Below are 18,806 nucleotides of genomic sequence, written 5' to 3' on the forward strand. Positions count from 1 at the left end.
GGGGCCCAGCTTCATAGAACGGAAGTGAAGAGGTGATGGGGATGTTAGCAATGGAGCTTAAGAAGTAGACAGCGTTTTTAAGAGTTTTTAAGAAATTTGTAATTAAGAACAACATGAAAGTTTTGAAGAGCTATGATATGAAGATAGTTACATTCTAAAACGTTCTCTCAACTTGGAGCAAAAGTGGAATCACAGAGGAATAAGAATATATATTGTCATAGATGAAATGACTTAATTGTGCATTGAGCTAGAATGGAAGCAATGATAGCACAGAGAGCTGAAAGTTTTCAAGAGATATGCAAGAGGTAGTATCTATAGGATCAATTGTGTGTGAAGTTTGAGAGCACAGTTTCTCACTTTTGAAGTAAAGAGTGAATGGAAAATTACTTAACAACTGTAAGTACTATAACAAGAAAGAAAAATAACAACTACTAATCAGATCAGAAGACTGCATTAGCCACTACTGTTAATAGAATTCATCTACTTATGCAATATAAAACAGTTGAGGCAAAGAGAAATAAGGCTTGGCATCCCAGGAGAGGAACTTTAATGTAATCAAGCCTATAAGAAATAAGACCCTGCTTCTGATGTAACATTCTACAGAAGAGCCAGGCCAATGAGAAGAAAACCCTATTTCCAATTACAAAAGGAGGTACGAGACCCAATAGCAAAAATTCTGGATTGGGATAGCTTGTTAGGATGACTTTTGAGTCTTAGCTTGGCTCGTTAACTTCTTCAATTTGAATAAACAATTAAGGATCGAGACATAGTAGAAGTCAGGCCATGGTTCACAATTAGTCACTGACATTGCTAACCACAAGGATTAGCCAGACCAAAATATTAACAGTAACAATAGCTAAAATAATACCTAGACAATGAGAATATACAGCTTTGAGAATATGAAGAATGAAAATATAAATAATGGGAGTTGAGGGAATGGTAGGTGGTACATGCACATGTCCACTGCACCAAATTAAGGATCTGTTTTTGGGTGTTAGCCTGTTTTTGAGTGTAAGTCAGCTCTTGTGCGCCAGCTGGGGCCATGGGAATAAGCTGTGTTCCCTGTACCCACTTTCTCTCCATCCACCTACCCTCTTAAAAAACAAAACAAACAAACCCAAACAACTCTCCTACATTACCCTTCAGCCACCATCCCATTCTCTGCTAAACTTTTACATAAAAATTTAGAAAGATTTGTCCATCCTTTTTGTTAACAATTTATTTCAATATCTTCTCTCTTGAATACACTTGAATTCATATTTTATCCATCTCTCTTCAAAAAATCTGAAGTTGTGTTGTCTTGTTCTGGTCAGCAATGACGCTGATGGTCCTTCCCATCAATTTCCTTGGTTAGTTCCCTATATCCTGTAGAGTTCTGAATATTGGAGTGCCCTAGATATTTGTCACAAAATAGATTTTCTCTATATAATTTTTTTCTGATTTCATGAATAAAACATGAAAAGATGAATGCATTCATAAAGAGTAAACACACTCAGTGGTAAATTAGAATATCCCAGCATATGTTAAGTGTTTTATACAAGATACATCATTTAATTGCCAAAATAAACCTGTAAGGCAAGTGCTATTATGATTTGTCTGTAAGGTCAGCCACAATAATTTAGTTCTTGGTTCAGACATATTAGAGTGCTTAAATTTTGCCCTGGCCCAGTTATGTCGATTTTTACATTCTGTGGTAAGAAATATCTACAAAAAGCAATGCAGATATTAAGCAAGATACCAACTTATTAACAGCTGGGATTATATTGATAGTGCAGGATTAAGTTAAAGTAGGGACTCTCTCACACAGTATAACATGGCTGATGGACCAAACGGAAGCCAAAAAAATGTGACGCAGCATCAATCCTGCTTTGGTCCATGTGTGAAAATGAGGTGAGCGGAAAAGCAAGATGAGTTGGCTTTGTCTTCCCTTGGAGAGAAGTATGTGGAAAGGAAAGTCTCTCATCCACGTGCTTAGTGATCCAACTCACACATAGCCATGGTCTAGTTATTGTCTTAAAATCTGATCCAATACACATTATTAGTTTTTCCTCTGAGAGAAGAGTAAGAGGTCTTCCTCTTACAATAACAACTTTTTTTTTTTTACTTAGGAGGTTAAGTAACTCAACTCCCATGCTTGATAATTCAGTAATTGTTCTCAAATCTAGCTGATTCCAGACCCTGGCTTTCTAAATCATTACATGGGGATAATGGCACCTAAAATAAATATGTAACTATCTCAGAGTAGATGATATTTACCATAGAGACATTGTTAAATGAGTGATGAAGAGAATCTAGAATATAATTCTAAGGATTAGAAGTATTCTAAGGAGTACAAAAAATTAAGGACCAGGTAGAAAGATTAGAGGTGGAAAAAAAGAATCAGAGTAGAAGAAGTGGTCTGAGATGTGGCAGAAATACCAGGAGTGAGTGGTACTCAGGAGACTGGGAAAGAGATTTCTGAGAAGAGCTACTAGCCATGTCAAATAACAGGAAGTCAAGCAAGATGAAGATTTTTAAATGTTCAGTGACTTTAAGGTACCAGAGTTTTTGTTTGGTTTGATTGTTTTTCGCAAATGTAAGAAATACGGAAAAAACATTGGTTGTAGTAAGTATTGGTTATACAAAACCTTAAGTTTAAATTCCTAGCCCCACGTCATTCAAAATCCAAGTGAGCAGCATTGTGTGTCTAAAACAATGCCAACATCTGATAAGTTACTAGTTATTGCAATTAATGTATTCATACTAGTATTCTTATCAGCATTTTGATATATTTTATAGAAAAATTTCAGAATATATTGATACAAAACTTAACCACCAATTCCTCTTGTACACTAATTCACAAAGACCTGCTTTGTTGTTTAGTTCTCTTTGAAATTCCCATGTAGAACTGTTTGTTTGCTCAGTGCATTACAATCTTAACTATGACAGCATAGAATTATCACCTCTCCCACTGATTGTCTCTTATTTATTCTGGTTAAAATTATCACTTTATTATTCTGGAGCTTATCTTAACCTTTTAATACACTTTGCTTGCTTTACATTCCTCACATGTGTATGCACTCCCTCAATATATCCATTTGTCAAAATCTATTCTCTTTACCTAGAAAAACAACCAATAGAAACAAACATAGGAGATTTATTTACCACTCAAATTAAGAAAAATAAATTTGTCCCCAAATAGAATGTCAGGAGATGTACAAGAACGCAGTGATCACCGATAGTGGGCACTATAATAACAATTTCCATTGGAGCTGTAGTTTGAGTTATGTTTCCTTCTAATTATGGTATTCTATTGAGCTCTATTTATGTCATCTATATTAAAAAGTCTCCTTCAAAAATTGTTTACTGCTAATGCTTATATCCTTAACTTTAATAATAGGTTAAATATTTAAAATTCAAAAGTACTTTATCTCCTACTTCTTTCAGTTAGAGAACAAAATATATTAATATTTGAAGAAGTGAAAATTAATTAGCACCTTCATAAATTTAGTTCCCATTTACATTTCTGTCACCAAAGTTTTTGCCGTTTATTTTAAATTACATCTAAGAGGCGTTCCTATGTAGCGAACTGAGTGTGGAGGTCAGAGAGACAGCTGTCTCCAACTCTACTTTCCCATAGTGAGCAAGTTACATGACCTTTCTGAGCTTCAAGTTTCACATTAGTAAAATGAAAGTAATATTTCTAATAGTGAACTTTGAAAGCTTAAACTAGATTATTTATATAAAACCGAGCTCTCAAAATATTTGATGAATGTGGCAGAGAGTGAGTGACCAAAAAACTAGGCAGAAAGTTTCATCTAATAGAGAAGCCAGCAGAACATTTAGAAATCTCATGGAGTTTAACAAAAAGAAAGAAAAATCAGAGCTTCAGATTGCTGAGGTAGTCAGGACTTGTGTGGCCAAAATCCCTGAGAGAAAGGAGACACACGAAGTAAGTCCAATGCACTGTTGAATCTTTATCCTGTGTAGGTAAAAAATCCTGGAAATGAGCAGAAAGTGAATGAAAATTAGAGTGAAGTTTTCATTGACATCCTAGTCAGGAGGGATTTCAGACTGTAAAAGGAGGTAAAGCAGTTGTAAACACCCTCAGGCTGTCAACTGGAGAGCTCCATGCTGCTGAGGGGAAACCACATGTAGACTGAGCCTTACCAACATGGAAACAAAGCACCAGGTGGGCTGAAGAATTGATTGGATTAAGGTAAATTAACCCACTATGGCTGCCTAACAGTGTATAAGGTGAACCTTCTCTGGAGGAAGATAAAATTTATCCATAATCTGTATAACTTTTCATATGCAATGCTAAGCATTCAAACTCAAACTATTAGACACACCATTAAGCAAAAAACAGGGAAAATAGATAACATAAATTGGCCATTGATGATCCAATGATTGTGATTATCAGACACAAGCTTAAAAATGAATATGTTTATACATAAATTTATTTAAGAAAATCAGTGCGTATGTTAGCTTCCTATTGCTTCTGTGACAAATCATCACAGACTTAGTAGCTTAAAACAACATAAATTCATTATCTTACAGTTCTGAAGATCGGAAGTCTGAAGTGTGTCTTATGGGGTTAAAATCAAAGTGTCAGCCACTTTCTTTCTAGAGGCTTCTAGAGGTTCCTTCTAGAGGCTTCAGGAGATAATTATTTCTTGCCTCTTTCAGCCTCTACAGACTGCTGGCATTCCTTGGTTTGTGGCCACATCACTCCCATCTCTGCTTCTGTTCTTGTTACCATACAAAATTGGGGTTCTCTGCCCAATGAGCATAAATAAGCCAATTAATTATAGCATCAGACTTTGGGGGAGAAATCAGCTTTTATTCTGTGAGATCAATCTGCAGGGAGACAAGGGGAATGTGCCCTCAGATCTATCTCCCCAATTCAGGATTTGGGGCAAAATTTAAGAGGTTATGGAGAACATGCTGGTACGTGGAAATACTGCTGGGATGGGTTTTGCCTAGTGGCCTTCAAGCGTTTACAGTAATGTTTTAACCATTTATGATAGGGTGGGGAAGGAATTTTTATACTGAATCTTCCTGAATGAAGGACCCCTCACTTCTGATAGGATGCATTAATTGTAATTAAAAAATAGAAAACAGTTGTAACAGCAAATCAGAAATGGCAGAAGAGAGGATCAGTGAAATAAAAGGTCAGTAGAAAATGTCCAGACTGAGGCACACAGAGAACTATAAATGGAAGGAAAATAAATATAAATAGTGAGAAGAACTTACATGTCTGTAATTAAAGTTTGGAATCCACAAAGAGCAGAACAGAAAAAGAAGGAGAAGTATACTTTAAGAGATAATAACCAAGAATCTTTCAAAGAAATAAAAGCTACAGATTCAGAGAAATCTATGAAATATAAATAGGAAAATTATTTCCAAATGTGTGATAAGAAAACTAGTAAAAATCAAATATAAGACAAAACAGTGAGAGAAAATGGAAAATATATTACCTTCAAAAGAGCTAAGACGTTAGGGGACTTCTAAAAAGAAATTATGATTGCCAGAAAACATAAAATTGAATTCTTAGTCTTAAAGACCAATGTAGAAGTCTATACTCACTCAGAATATCCTTCCAATGTTGAAGAAATGAAGATATTTTCAGACAAAATTCAACATACAATCAAGCAAAAATCATTATTTGTGATCATAAATGTGTTCAGCATAACTTTGATGCTAACATGACAAGGACACTATATGTATATAAAAACATATTTTATATATATTACATAAATCTGCTATTTATTTTATACAAATATATATGACATAGATATATATTATAGTTATATATATAATATATAGCCATTCTATCTTATGAAAATATTAAGAAAAAATTATGAACAGAATTTTAGCGAATTGAATCTCATGTTATCTAAAAGACAATATACTACAGTAAAGTTTGACATGGTCCCCAAACAATTTAACTGAATTTTTTTTAGGAGCAATAGATTTTATTGAACATGACTGGAACATAAAAAAATTAATTTTGAAGCAAGTAACAATGTTTTTTTTTCCACATATGCATATACAGATACACAGTTTTATCATTTATTCACTAAATATATTTACCTTTACATATCTATTTTTATATTCAATAAATATACATTACAGGTAAAGTAGACCTCAGACATTGTATCCAGTGCTGGATATCTGTCTTAAACAAGATTCATTTTCTGCCCTCAATAGCTTGTGGTAGGTATAGTGAGAATAAAATTGAGGGATAATGATAGTGGTAAGAAAAAAACAACAGAGAGGAAACAATAAAATGCATTTCCATAAAAGTGAATAAATAATACCTAAGTAGGTACTACTAAGATATTAAGTTACAGTGATAGGTAGATCATAAAGTACTGTTATGTTTTATGTTGTGCCATCATGTTTATTTATTTGTTTTTTTTTAAAGAAGTACTTGAATTAGGAGATTCAAATACCTTCAAAGAGTAATTATCAGAGTAGAAGACTGAAATGAGGCAGGAGAAGAGGAGAACATTTAGATCTCTGGCTTGCTCAAACTTTATTAGTAAGCTGTTAACAGGTAGCTGGAACATCTGGAGACATCTTTTATTTCCCTTTTCTTCCTCTGTCATCACATCAAAGACATATTCCACACTTACACAAACTCTTTTAACTGAATAAAAGTGATAATAATTGCTATGGAAATAATAATAACACAAAAATAATAACAGCTATCATTTATGGAGTACTTTCTATGTAATACGCACTGCACTGGACTTTGTGTTTTACATTATTTAATCTATAAAATAAGCTTTTAATAGAGAAAGTATTTTTCCTATTTTACAGGAGCCAAGACTGAAATTTTGAAATGTTAAGTCTTTGTGCAAAAAGTCTCAAGCTGATAAGTGGCAGGATCAGAATTCAAACAAAAAAATCCTATCAAACTCAGTCTTTTACATATGGATTTATATCAATTATATTTCTGGGAAACCCCAGGAATCTTCCTGTGTTGGTACCTCTCACCTCTCTACTATATCTTCTGCCTCTGTAATTAGGTCAATATTGCTTGTCATCCTCGTCAAGTCTCCAGGTCCTCCGAAGGATGTGTTCTTGAAGCCGGCTGCCTGCGTTCAAATCCTGATTCCTTCCACTTACTGAACTTGAGATGTCACAATTTACTGAACTTGAGATGTTAGCTGAGTTATCCCTGTGCCTCATTAGTTGATCTTAATACCTGTAAGTTTGTTGTAAGGTTTAAATAATAGCAAAGCATTTAGCTGAGATAGCTTTTTTTGTTTTGTCTTGACATTATTCTCACCTTCAAGGACCTTGTAAATACACTACTCAGGAATTAACAGATCTTCCACTGCACATCATTATATGCTGGTAGGGAGAGTTCTTCTAGTTCTACTTTCCTTTGTCAAATTATTCACTTTAGTTTAGACTATTCCGGAAAGATAAGTTTACCAATAAAAGAGTTGACTGTGTAAATCAAAAGCTTAAATGCGTAAAGTAACATTTTATAAACCTGACAAATAAGTGAATATTTCAGAAAAGTTAAATTGAACAATTAATAGTAACAGCAAACACTGATATAACACAATATGCTAAAGAAAAAGACCTCTCTGTTTTACATATGTTAACTAATCTTGTCTTTAGCATAAGCCTGGAGGTCCATGCTATAAGTATGTTCATTTTACAGGTAAGGAAACCAAGGTACACAGATGTTGTTAGTTGACCGCAGTCAGTCAGCTAATAAATGGCAGAGCTGGGATCTAGTCCAAGCCTTCTGGCTTCACTGTTCTCTTAACTACAATGCTACTATTAAGCACTCTTAATACAATGTATCTTAAATCCTGAATTTATGGACTAAAAAATAACGAAAAATTTTCTATATAGCTCAGGGTATTATAAACATCAGTTACTGTTCTGAGGTTTAACCCAAGACAGTATTATTTTAGCTAGGCAGAGCAAAATCTTTAATGAAGACAGTTAGAGCTAGAATTCTACCCACCATCTTACATGACCTTTGTCACTTTCTTTAAGATATGAGGAAACGTGTCATTTAAAACAATGAGAGCCAAATATACAATGTTTAAGACTATGGGATTAATAAAATCCTTAGGTAGAACCCTTAGCCTCTTGATGAGATGGCCTGGATATTATGATAAACTGGACGCCTCCCTCTTTGACCTCTCCAATACAGAGCTTCATGTCTCCTTCACTCCACAAACTCACTCATATTGGCTCGAATTACTTGGGAAATGTATCTCAAACAAGAGCAACGCCAGGAAGATCTTATTCTAAACATATTGCAATGAGCATAAAGAATGAGAAAAAGTACAAAAAGGGAAAAAGTATCTGAATGAAATATATTCAAACTAAAATAATTTTTTTAATATTTGAATAAAAAATGATTGCACACAGATAACTTGAAATTCTTTGTGTCGCGCAAAATTATTACATCTAGTACAACTCCAGATTGGGGTCTTGTCTTTGACTTTTGTCCTTAAATGTTCTAACTCCTTGAAGATTAAAGGCAAAATCTGGAAGAATTTCTACCCCGAAATCTTTATTTTTCCTATAACATATTCCTCCAAATTGGTGTACTCCCCAAGTTCAGGGGTTAGCTTTTTATCTTATTTTTGGTTCCTGCCTTGCTTTCAGAAAGCATTTTATTGATGTAAGGTGAGTTCAAATATTTCTAATTTGTTGCTTCTGATTTGCCATGTTCTGGCAAGTTGAGTATAATTGAGACTAGAGTAAGTATAGGTTCTTGGGCATATCTGCAAAATGTCTCATTTGTGTCCTGTCTAGCTAAGGTTATCTCCTAGGTAACTGCCAGATAATTGATACTTTTTCTCTAACAGCTTGTGAACATTTCCTAAAATGTTTGGTTTTTAACGGCACCTGACCCGAAGATAATTCTCTACCAGAAATCCTAAAGTTTATTTGCTTTAAAGCTTCCAATCCCTGTGACTTCTAAACTTCTAATGATTTTTGATGTGGGGTCGGTGAGCCGAGGAGTCGAAAGAAAGATTTCTTAGACTCTCAAGACCTGGCAGTAGTGCTCTTTTATTTAGAGAATAGTGTGGAATAGCATGGGGACAGGACCCATGGGCAGTCAGAGCTTCTGCTGCCCCCAGTTGAGGGTTAGAGCTAAATTTAAGGCATAGGTATATGATTCATCTCTTTACAAGACAAAGGAAAGAACATGAAAACAAAGTTAAAATGGTATCAGTGCAGGTGGGGTCTGGTCATTGAGTGATCCCATGACTTTTAGACAAGAATCAAATCGGATTAAGTAAAGGTTAGAAAGGTTAGATGCCACCACCCTAAACCAGTTACATGAGATTGCCAGACAGCAACCAACTTAAGTTCTTGCCTTCCCCATTAAGAGCTTCTAGGGATAAGGTCATCTCTCTTCTTCTTCCTGGTACAGAGAGGGAGGCACCTTTTACAGATAGACATTTACCTTACAAATGTAAATGTGTCCCAACAAGGGCAAGTTCCATTCCCCAGAGCCTCCTTCCCTGTCCCAGTTTATCGAAAGCAATCAGCCCAAAACAATCCTGATGCCAAAGAGACATATCCTGGGGTGGCCAATTTCGGGTCCCTACAAGGTCACCCCCCCTTCCTTCACAAACGCAAATGTCTCTCAGAAGGGCAAGCAAAATTCCAGTCCTCGGAGCCTGCTTCTCATCTGTAGTTTTAAAAGTAACCAGCCTAAAATCCTCATCAATTTTCAAGAGTCGCAGGCTTTTCATTGTTTAGTTTATGTCTGCATTACAAATCGCATATACATATATGTGTATAATTATATATATATTTAAATTATATATATACACAATTAAAAGGAAAGTGACCTTGATACATTTCTGTCCGCTCACTTGCATTTAAAAAAATCACATTGGGAATTACTGAAATTCATAAAACCACTTCTCAAAATTCATTCTACAAGAGGCAATTTGAAAATTACAACATAAAATTACTAATATATTTATGTTATTTGAATATATGAAGGGAATTTTATTTAAAGAAAATAACATGACTTGCTCTTCAGGAAAATCAAGTACAATTTTTCATAGCTTATATTTATGCATATTAAAATAACATCTTGAAATTTTACTTTATTACTAGCAATATTGTTCTTTTCAACCTTAGCTTTAAGCTGGTAAAAAAACAAATTATTCTTTTAAACCAAAGTATTTGATGGGAAAATACTCAAGATCCACGGTTATTTGGAATTCACAATTAACATGCTTTCCTCTTCTCATTCATTAATTGCTCCAACATTCCCCAAAGTATCACAGAAGTAGTGGCTATAGATATTAATTTGTCTCTGACTCCAATTTCAACATTGGGTGGGGGGCTCCCCCACACAAACAAGCAATGCTCAGACAGTAGCTAGGTGTCCTAGAATTCAACTCAATTCTGACACTATCTACCCAGAGATAGCATCAGATTCCACAGGTTAAGGGGTCAGTCCTACAAAACCGCATCCCCCCACCTCAGGTGCCAGTCCCAGATGCAGGTTTTCACCTGCACTTCCCACCAACCAGCTATAGAATGGAGGTTCCAGTGACCCTCTCCTTGGACTTGAGATGCCAGTCACTAGTTCAGACTGTAACCTGTACTTCAGACTTACAGGCTATAAGTCAGAGGTTTCCACAACCCCCTTCTCGCATACAATTAATTTGCTAGAGAGGCTCACGGAACTCAGAGAAATATTTTATGGAAGAGATGCACAGGGCAAGGTTTGGGAAAGGGCATGGAGCTGCCTTGCTCTCTCTGAGCTGGCCACTCTACCCGAATCTCCACACGTTCACCAATCCAAAGCTCTCTAACCTCTTCCTTTGGGTTTTTATGAAGACTTCAATACGTAGCCATGATTAATTATATCGTTGGTAACTGGCAATCGAACTCAAGCTTTAAGCCTCTGCCCTCGCTTGGAGGGACTCAAAGTTCCAACCATTTAATCACATGGTTCGCTCCACTGGTAACCAGCTCTCCTCCTTAGGTCACCGAAGGGCTTTCCAAAACTCACCTCGTTAACATAAGAAAAGACACCTTTATTGCTCTTATCACAGGAAATTCCAAGCGTTTTAGGAACTGTGAGCCAGGAACCATGGGCAAAGACCCAATATATATGAGAAATATATATTTCATATAAATCACAATATCTCACATATATAGAGAAAGTTCCATCAGATATGTAAAACTGGCACAAAAGCTCAGTTTCCATGAGAGAAAAGTTTCCTATAAATCTAATGCAAATCCATACTTAATAACCTAACACCTATACTTTTAAAATTTTATATGGTGTTATAATGTAACAATAAATCATCTGTACACAATGAAACAATCGTAATTATCTTAGTTCCACTAGGCAGAAAGACTTCTTTGAGTAAGCCTACTTTCTCTTTGGCAACTTATGACCTTTGACTTCTGTTCCCTTAAACTGCTGGAAGAAAGAAAGCCTACCAGCTAATTAAGTTTTATTACTGAGAGCATATTTACTTATAATGAGCTCTTGAAAGAATTTTGGAGTGCTTTGTAGATAATCATATTTTAAAAAATCAAATTTATAAGAAAAGGAGACAAATTGTCTGGCATGTATTCTACATTTTTTCTATATTTATTCCAGGCAAAATTGAACTTTCCAAGTGTTTAATAGTCGGTGTGCAGGGTGTAGAGCTTTTGCGTTTAGTCTTTTCCTCCCTGGGCTGTTCCTATTCAGTTTGGTATAAGAATTATATCTGCAGGACATTTGAGATATCTTCAATAATATATCCTCTTGTGTTTTTTTCCTCAAAATTTAATATTATTTAATTTAAAGTAAGTGAGCTCTTTTAATTTTTTAAAAATGTCTACTCCAAATTAACTGAAATAAAAAGCGTAGACGGCAAATATGCGTCAATAGAAAAAAAAGGCAAATAACATGAAAAAGATATAACAACCCAAAAATACCATTACAAAAATTATCTACCTATCAAAATATCTCTTCACTGTAAAGGCATATATCACAGGAATTTTTTATGCTTTTTGTGATAATGCTAATTGGTAACAATCTCTCTAGAGGAAAATCTGCAGAATATTTCAAAATTTTTAAATGCTGATAACCTTTGATCCATTTGTTCTACTTACAGGAATTAATGAAAAAGAGTAATTAGACAAGTGTAAAAGCACAAAGAGCAAAAAGATGTATGCACAATTACCCAACCTGGCATTTTCATGCTAATAGTTAAAAATTTGAAACACTCTAAAAAGCAATTAAATACTGGGTATACAGACATTAAAAATGAAATGGTAGATCCCAAACAATTATCATAGAAAAATACCTAAGGATTATGAATGAAAACATCAGGTTAAAAGTATTTACTTTGTCTGCTTTGCATTTTAATCAATTATATCTTCTTAGTGTGATGGCCAGGCATTCTGACACATCTGCTGCTGAAGTTGCAACCAGGATATTTTCTGCACTGGTCAGTTTTTTCAGCCTTGTTAGAGTCATTGATTCAGAAAAGTCTGAGTTTTGACCTGTGCTAGATCCTCTGAGCCTCCATTGCTTTCTCCAACTCATCACTGGGCCAAGCTATCCATCAGTTCATGTTGCAGTGTCTGTCTTGGAATCACATGGTTTTTTTTTTTGTTTTTGGTTTTTTACCACAGTGATCATTTGCCAAGCCTAGTGAATTAAACTATAAATTACATTTTGTCTCCTTCAATGGGAGTGCTCTCCAATACCTGGACCCCTTCCTTATCATAGAGGAGTCAAAGAGGACTCAGGGGCTCTTTCTACCAGAATACATCAGTGTGTCATTCTCAAGGCGGGCCAGCCTTAGCTCAGGGACACACTGAGTATGTTCCCTAGAAACCCATGGAGAAAGAGGAACAGAAGCCCCCTTACAGGTTCATTTCTTAATTTGTTTGAAATTCTCCATAGCCTACTTTACCTCAAGGGTCACTAATACAGAAGAGTGCTAAGGACCCTTGTTCTTCATACTCTCTTCTTCCTGCAGACTTCTGTGAAAAAGGAGTTTTCCCTTTCACTTCTTGATTTAGAATTGCTTATATCAGCTTCTGAGATTTCAATATCCATGACTTATATCAAAGTTTGGAGTTCAGATTTTTAGTTTTTCCTTTTGATATGTAATAGAAAACATAATTTTCACTCCCAACAATCAAAGATGGACAATATGTTCTCCTTGTCTAAGTGATGAAATTTATGGATAGCATTAATACTGATGTCGAAGGTGCTTTTCCAAACACATCAAAAATAACAAATAGGAATCATGAACCATTCCAGAGAAATATTCAAAAGATTGCTAGATGCATTGTTTTGAACAGACATAAGACCTCATAAGATTAAAATCTTACATATACCTTTATATATGTGTAACTATGTGCATATATATACATACTTATATATGTATATTAAGATTTACATATACCTTTTGTATTTGGACAATACAATCACTATATCATTAGTTAAACACAGAACAATAAGCTATTATGTAACTTTATTTGTATTTTTGTTTTCTCTAATAAACTCTGAGATTGTTGTTGGCAGCACATAAATAACAGTCCTAACTGTTCCTAGTTCATGGAAAGTAGGTGTTTAATGGACGGTTACTGAATAAATTAGCAAAATTGAAAGATACTAAGTAACAGAAATTCCTAACTATTCTTGGAGAAAGAAATCATCTTCAGGTTACATTACAATTTTAATTGGTTAATCAGAGCATGTAGTGGAACTAACGTTCAGGATCTAAATGAAAATTTGGGGACTATATTAAAAAATATTTTATTGGCATTGCTCAGTGGAACAACACACCAAGACATTTATCTGCTATCTATAGTGTAGTGCTATACTATAGGACAGGCATGGTCAAACATTGGGGATTAGCTAAGTATGGGCTTATTCTAAGACTCATCATGTACTAGTTGGATGAATATGAACAAACCATTAAATCTAGTAGAAACATTCAATTTCTTCATCTCAAAAATGGGTAAATAATACTAACTCATAATTGTGTAGTTTAATAAGATATTGTATAATAGTGCTTGTTGTTCACATATTTCTCTTTAACTATTAACATGGGTATTTTCCCTGTATTAGGTACCTTGGAGAATAAGTAACTTGCCAAGTGTGAGAAAGTAGTGTCAAAAAATTTGGAATAGGAATGCAAGTCAATCTAACTCCATAGTGCACAACCTTGAACTTTCTATTATATTGGACTCTGGTATCTTAATAACAAAAATTGATCCATTTAAAATACATGACTATTCTCAATTTTCTAAATTATATATGTTAAATTATTTGGCAGAAATTTCATATTGATTTTTATAATAGACCAGTAGTTTATGTTTTTCATCTATAACACTAAACATTTTTATAGTCGATAAACAATTTTTAATTTATGAATAGAATGAAATAAATGACCACTTTTATTTAATTCAGTCATTCCTTCCTGTATCAGTGCCACTTCCACACCACGTAATTGAGGGTACTCGATTACTTTGGAAAAGATACAATTTTGTAGTAACGAAATAAATGTAACGTGACAGCAAAATATTTAGTTTTGGCAAAGTGTTAACTGTTTAATATTCATTTTAAAAATTGAATAAAAATTATTCATATAATCTATCCTTCGATTATCATTACTTAATGGTAACACTTCATTCCGATTTCCTACCTTAATCAAGATAGCAAGGTACAATATTCAAATAACTAGAGGTGTTTTTTCGTTTTGCAGCATTGTACAATAATAATTAGAATTCATCAAATACTTACCCAATTAAGGAAAAAAAATAATTGCAAATTAAAGCTTGTGTTATGTAAGTGTATTCTACCCAGGTATTTTTAGAGAATTTATTATAGTTTCTACTGCTGGTATCTCCTTTAATACACATCTCAATTTTTTAAAAGTTATAAGACTTTTTGTGCATGAAAAGTAAGGTCAACAACAAGGAGATACCACTACGCATATAACAGAATGGCCAAAATCCGGAACACTGATAAAACATAATGCTGATGGGGATTTGAAGCAATGAGAACTCTCATCCATTGTTAGTGGGATTGCAAAATAGTATAACCACTTAGGATGACAGTTTGGTGGTTTCTTACAAAACTAAACATACTCTTACCATACAATCTAGCAATCATATTCCTTGACATTTACCCAAAGAAGTTGAAAACTACGTCCACACAAAAATCTGAACATAGTGAACATGGACGTTTACAGCAGCTTCATTCATAATCGCCAATATTTGGAAGTAACAAAGATATCCTTCAGTAGGTGAATGGATAAATAAATTTTGGTACATCCAGACCATGGAATATTATTCAATGTTAAAAAGAAGTGAGCTATCATGCAGTTGAAAGACACAAAGGAACCTTAAATGATTATTAGTAAGTGAAAGAAGCCAACCTGGAAAGGCTACATACTACTATATGATTCTAACTTATGACATTCTGGAAAAAGCAAAACTATGAAAAGACTGAAAACATCAGTGCTTACCAGGGATTGGGGAGGAAGCAATGGATGAATAGACAGAGCACAAAGGATTTTTAGGGCAGTGAAACTACTCTGTGTGATATCATAATGATTATTACACATTATTAAACATTTGTCCAAACCCATAGAATGTACACCACCAAGTGTGGACCATAATGTGAACCATGGACTTTGAATGATTACCATGTGTCAATGTAGGTTTATCAATTGTAACAAATGTACTCCAGTGGGGGACTTTGATAATGGGGGAGGCTGTTCATGTGTGGGGACAAGGAGTATATGGGCAATCTTTGTACCTGCTGCTCAGTTTTGCTGTGAACCAAAAACTCTCTAAAAAAATAGCGTTATTAAAAAAAACACAAAAGATTATCGTAAAAGAAAAAGTAAAGGCCTTCCCCTTTTCTATTGTTGGAAGTCACTTGTGCCATTCTCTTCTCGCCTGTAGGGTCTCAGCTGAGAAGTCTGCTGACAGCCTGATGGGCTTCCCTTTATATGTCACTTGTGGCCTTTCTCTTGCTGCTTTTAGGATTCTCTCTTTGTCTTTAATTTTAGACAATTTGATTATAATGTGTCTTGGTGTGGGCCGCTTTGGGCTTCTCTTGTTTGGAGCTCTCTGTGCTTACTGAACTTGGATGTCTGTTTCCTTCCTCAGGTGAGGAAAATTTTCCTCTATTATTTCAACAAATAAATTTTCTGCCCCTTTGTCTCTCTCTTCTCCTTCTGGGACCCCTATAATCCGGATGTTAGCACGCTTGATATTGTCCCAGAGTTCCCTAACACTGTTCTCATTCTGTCTAATTCTTTTTTCTCTTTTCTGTTCTGCTTGGATGATTTCCTCTAATCTTTCGTCTAGCTCGCTGATCCGTTCTTCTGCTTCCTCTACTCTGCTATTGAGTCCCTCTAGTGAATTTCTCATTTCAAGTATTATATTCTTCATTTCTGATTGGTTCTTTTTTATATCTTCCAGTTCTTTGCTGATGTGCTCACTGTGTTCCTCCATTCTTTTCTGCATATCTGTGAGCATCCTCATTATATTTTGTTTGAATTCCTTGTCAAGGAGGTCGCTGGTTTCTGTTTCACTTAGTTCTTCTTCTGGTGTTTTGTAGTGTTCCCTTGCTTGGAAAGCATTCCTTTGCCTCCTCATTATGCCTCTTTCTCTGTGCTATTTTCTTTGTACTAGGTGAGTCGGCTATGTCTCCTGATCTTGGAGAAGTGGTCTTATGTGTGAGATGCCTTATGAGGCCCAGCAGTGTGCTTCCCTCTCGTCACCAGACCATTAGAACCAGGAGTGACCCCTTTGTGGGCTACTTGTGTTCTTCTGCTGTGGCAGGGTTGCTCCCACTGCAGGTACCCAGGGAGTCTGATCTTTCCTTCCCTGGCCAGCTGTTTGTAAATCTGGTTTGGGGGGGCCTCAGCACTGTTGGCTACAAAGTCTATTAGCACACTCTTATTGCAAGTGACCTCTTAATTGGGTTGGTACCCAGTTTATCTGGTTGCTAGGCTCAGGGGCGTAGAGTTGTGATAGGCCTGAGGCCAACAAGGCTGATGTCAGTTCTCTTAGGAGTGCAGCTGAGTGGGGCTAGCCCTTGGCATGGAGGCACTCAGTTGTTTCAGGCTTTGGAAGGTGGGGCTGATGCTTTTTATGGCTATTTGTGAAGCACAAGTCTTCTGCCGCTGATAAGTGTCACCCCCCTCTGGACCACATACACTGTCAACACAGTCCTGGTCCGCACACACTTCTCAACCCCCTGGAGCGTACCCCACCGCCACACTGCAGAGGCCCCCACCTCTGCCCCAATGCCCCCACAGTTCACCTGGTCCTCACACAAGCCCTGCCCCACAGAGGCAGACACCCTTGCCTGCCTGTAGAGGATCAAGGCACTCAGTCAATGCAGGCTGAAAAGTAGCCTGAGGGCTTGCTGTTAGGTGGGGTCAGTCCCTAGGGCGGGTTGCCTGCCCTGGCTGAACTGGATTAAATCTGTGCTCTAGTGGGTGTGGCAGACCCCTGGGCTAACAGCCCAAGGGATGCACCTCAATGGCCCCCACCAGTGTCTGTATCAGCATGCCTGGACCAGCTCAGAATAACGGCCCCCACAAATGTCTCAGCCTCCAGAGAGGTCCCTCCTCTCACCAAGATGCCCCCAGAGCCCACCAGGTGAGTCTCGTTTCTCCAAAGGACAGTCGGCCTTCTTTCTGGTGATTTTAGATTGATGCAATGAGTGAGTTTGTGCGTGGGCCCTTTAAGACTCGGATCTTTTCGGCTTTCGGCTAATAGCTTTTCTGGGATATCCTCGCTGCAGTTAATAGCCAGCAAAGCGGGATAGTAAGATCCCCATCTCACTTGGGCTCAGTCCGAAGGATGGTTATAGCACTATTGCCCCCGCTCCGGACCTCACTCCTCCAGGGAGGGCTGCGCACCTTAGGTTGGCTCCCGCCTGGCCAGCTGAGAAGCTCCGCTGCTCCCAAAGGTGGCTTTTTTCCTCTCCTGCTGGAGTTACTGCCTCTTCTGCTTTCGTCAGGATTGTCCCATGTCGTGGGGGTTCTTTTTATCCAGTTTTCAGTTTTCAATCCAGGGTGATTCTTCCCAAAATTGTTGTAAGCTGGTTGTGTTTGTGGGAGGATGCAAGTTCAACGTCTGCTCACAGCGCCATCTTGACGAGAACTCCATGATTTTCCACAAGATACTTCTGAACATTTTGCTCTGGCAAAAAATAAATGAATATTGATGTGACAATCACATGATGTCTCTCTTTACAAAGCTATGCAATCCTTTATGCTTAGATATTCAGAATTTTATTATATAAAATAGAAGTCTGGCTAATATTTTCATACATCAAAGGATTCGTAAAAATATCACTATAGTGCACACATATATGATCTGTTATTTTATTTTTGTGATGCATACTGAGTGTCAAGCTGTTTTCGTTAATCTGATTTCCAGAATGCTCCCTAGGGTTTTAATAATACCACTTTCAATAGAAAAATCAAGTAGATCAACTGAATGCTGCTGAGATTGGTGTTCTGCCAAGAGGGGAAGGTCCCAGTGTGTTTACCTCTGTGCTCCGTTGCCAGGCTCGGTGGTGCCCTTTTCAGTAAATAGAAGACAATCCTCAAATTCATTTATTGAAAGTGTGGACTTTGCCCTTGCAATAGATAATGCACGCAGGGTCACTATTACCTTGAATGTTTTACCTTCAAAAAAACCTTTTCAAAAATTTATTTATAAATTAAACAGAAAACTAGAATATGAATTGCTTGCACTTTATGATACTTCAAGATCTCTTATGCATAGAAACCTGGTGCTTTTAGCCAAATCTGATCTGT

Source organism: Equus caballus, chromosome 3, assembly GCF_041296265.1.
Source record: "Equus caballus isolate H_3958 breed thoroughbred chromosome 3, TB-T2T, whole genome shotgun sequence".
Taxonomy (NCBI): Eukaryota; Metazoa; Chordata; class Mammalia; order Perissodactyla; family Equidae; genus Equus; species Equus caballus.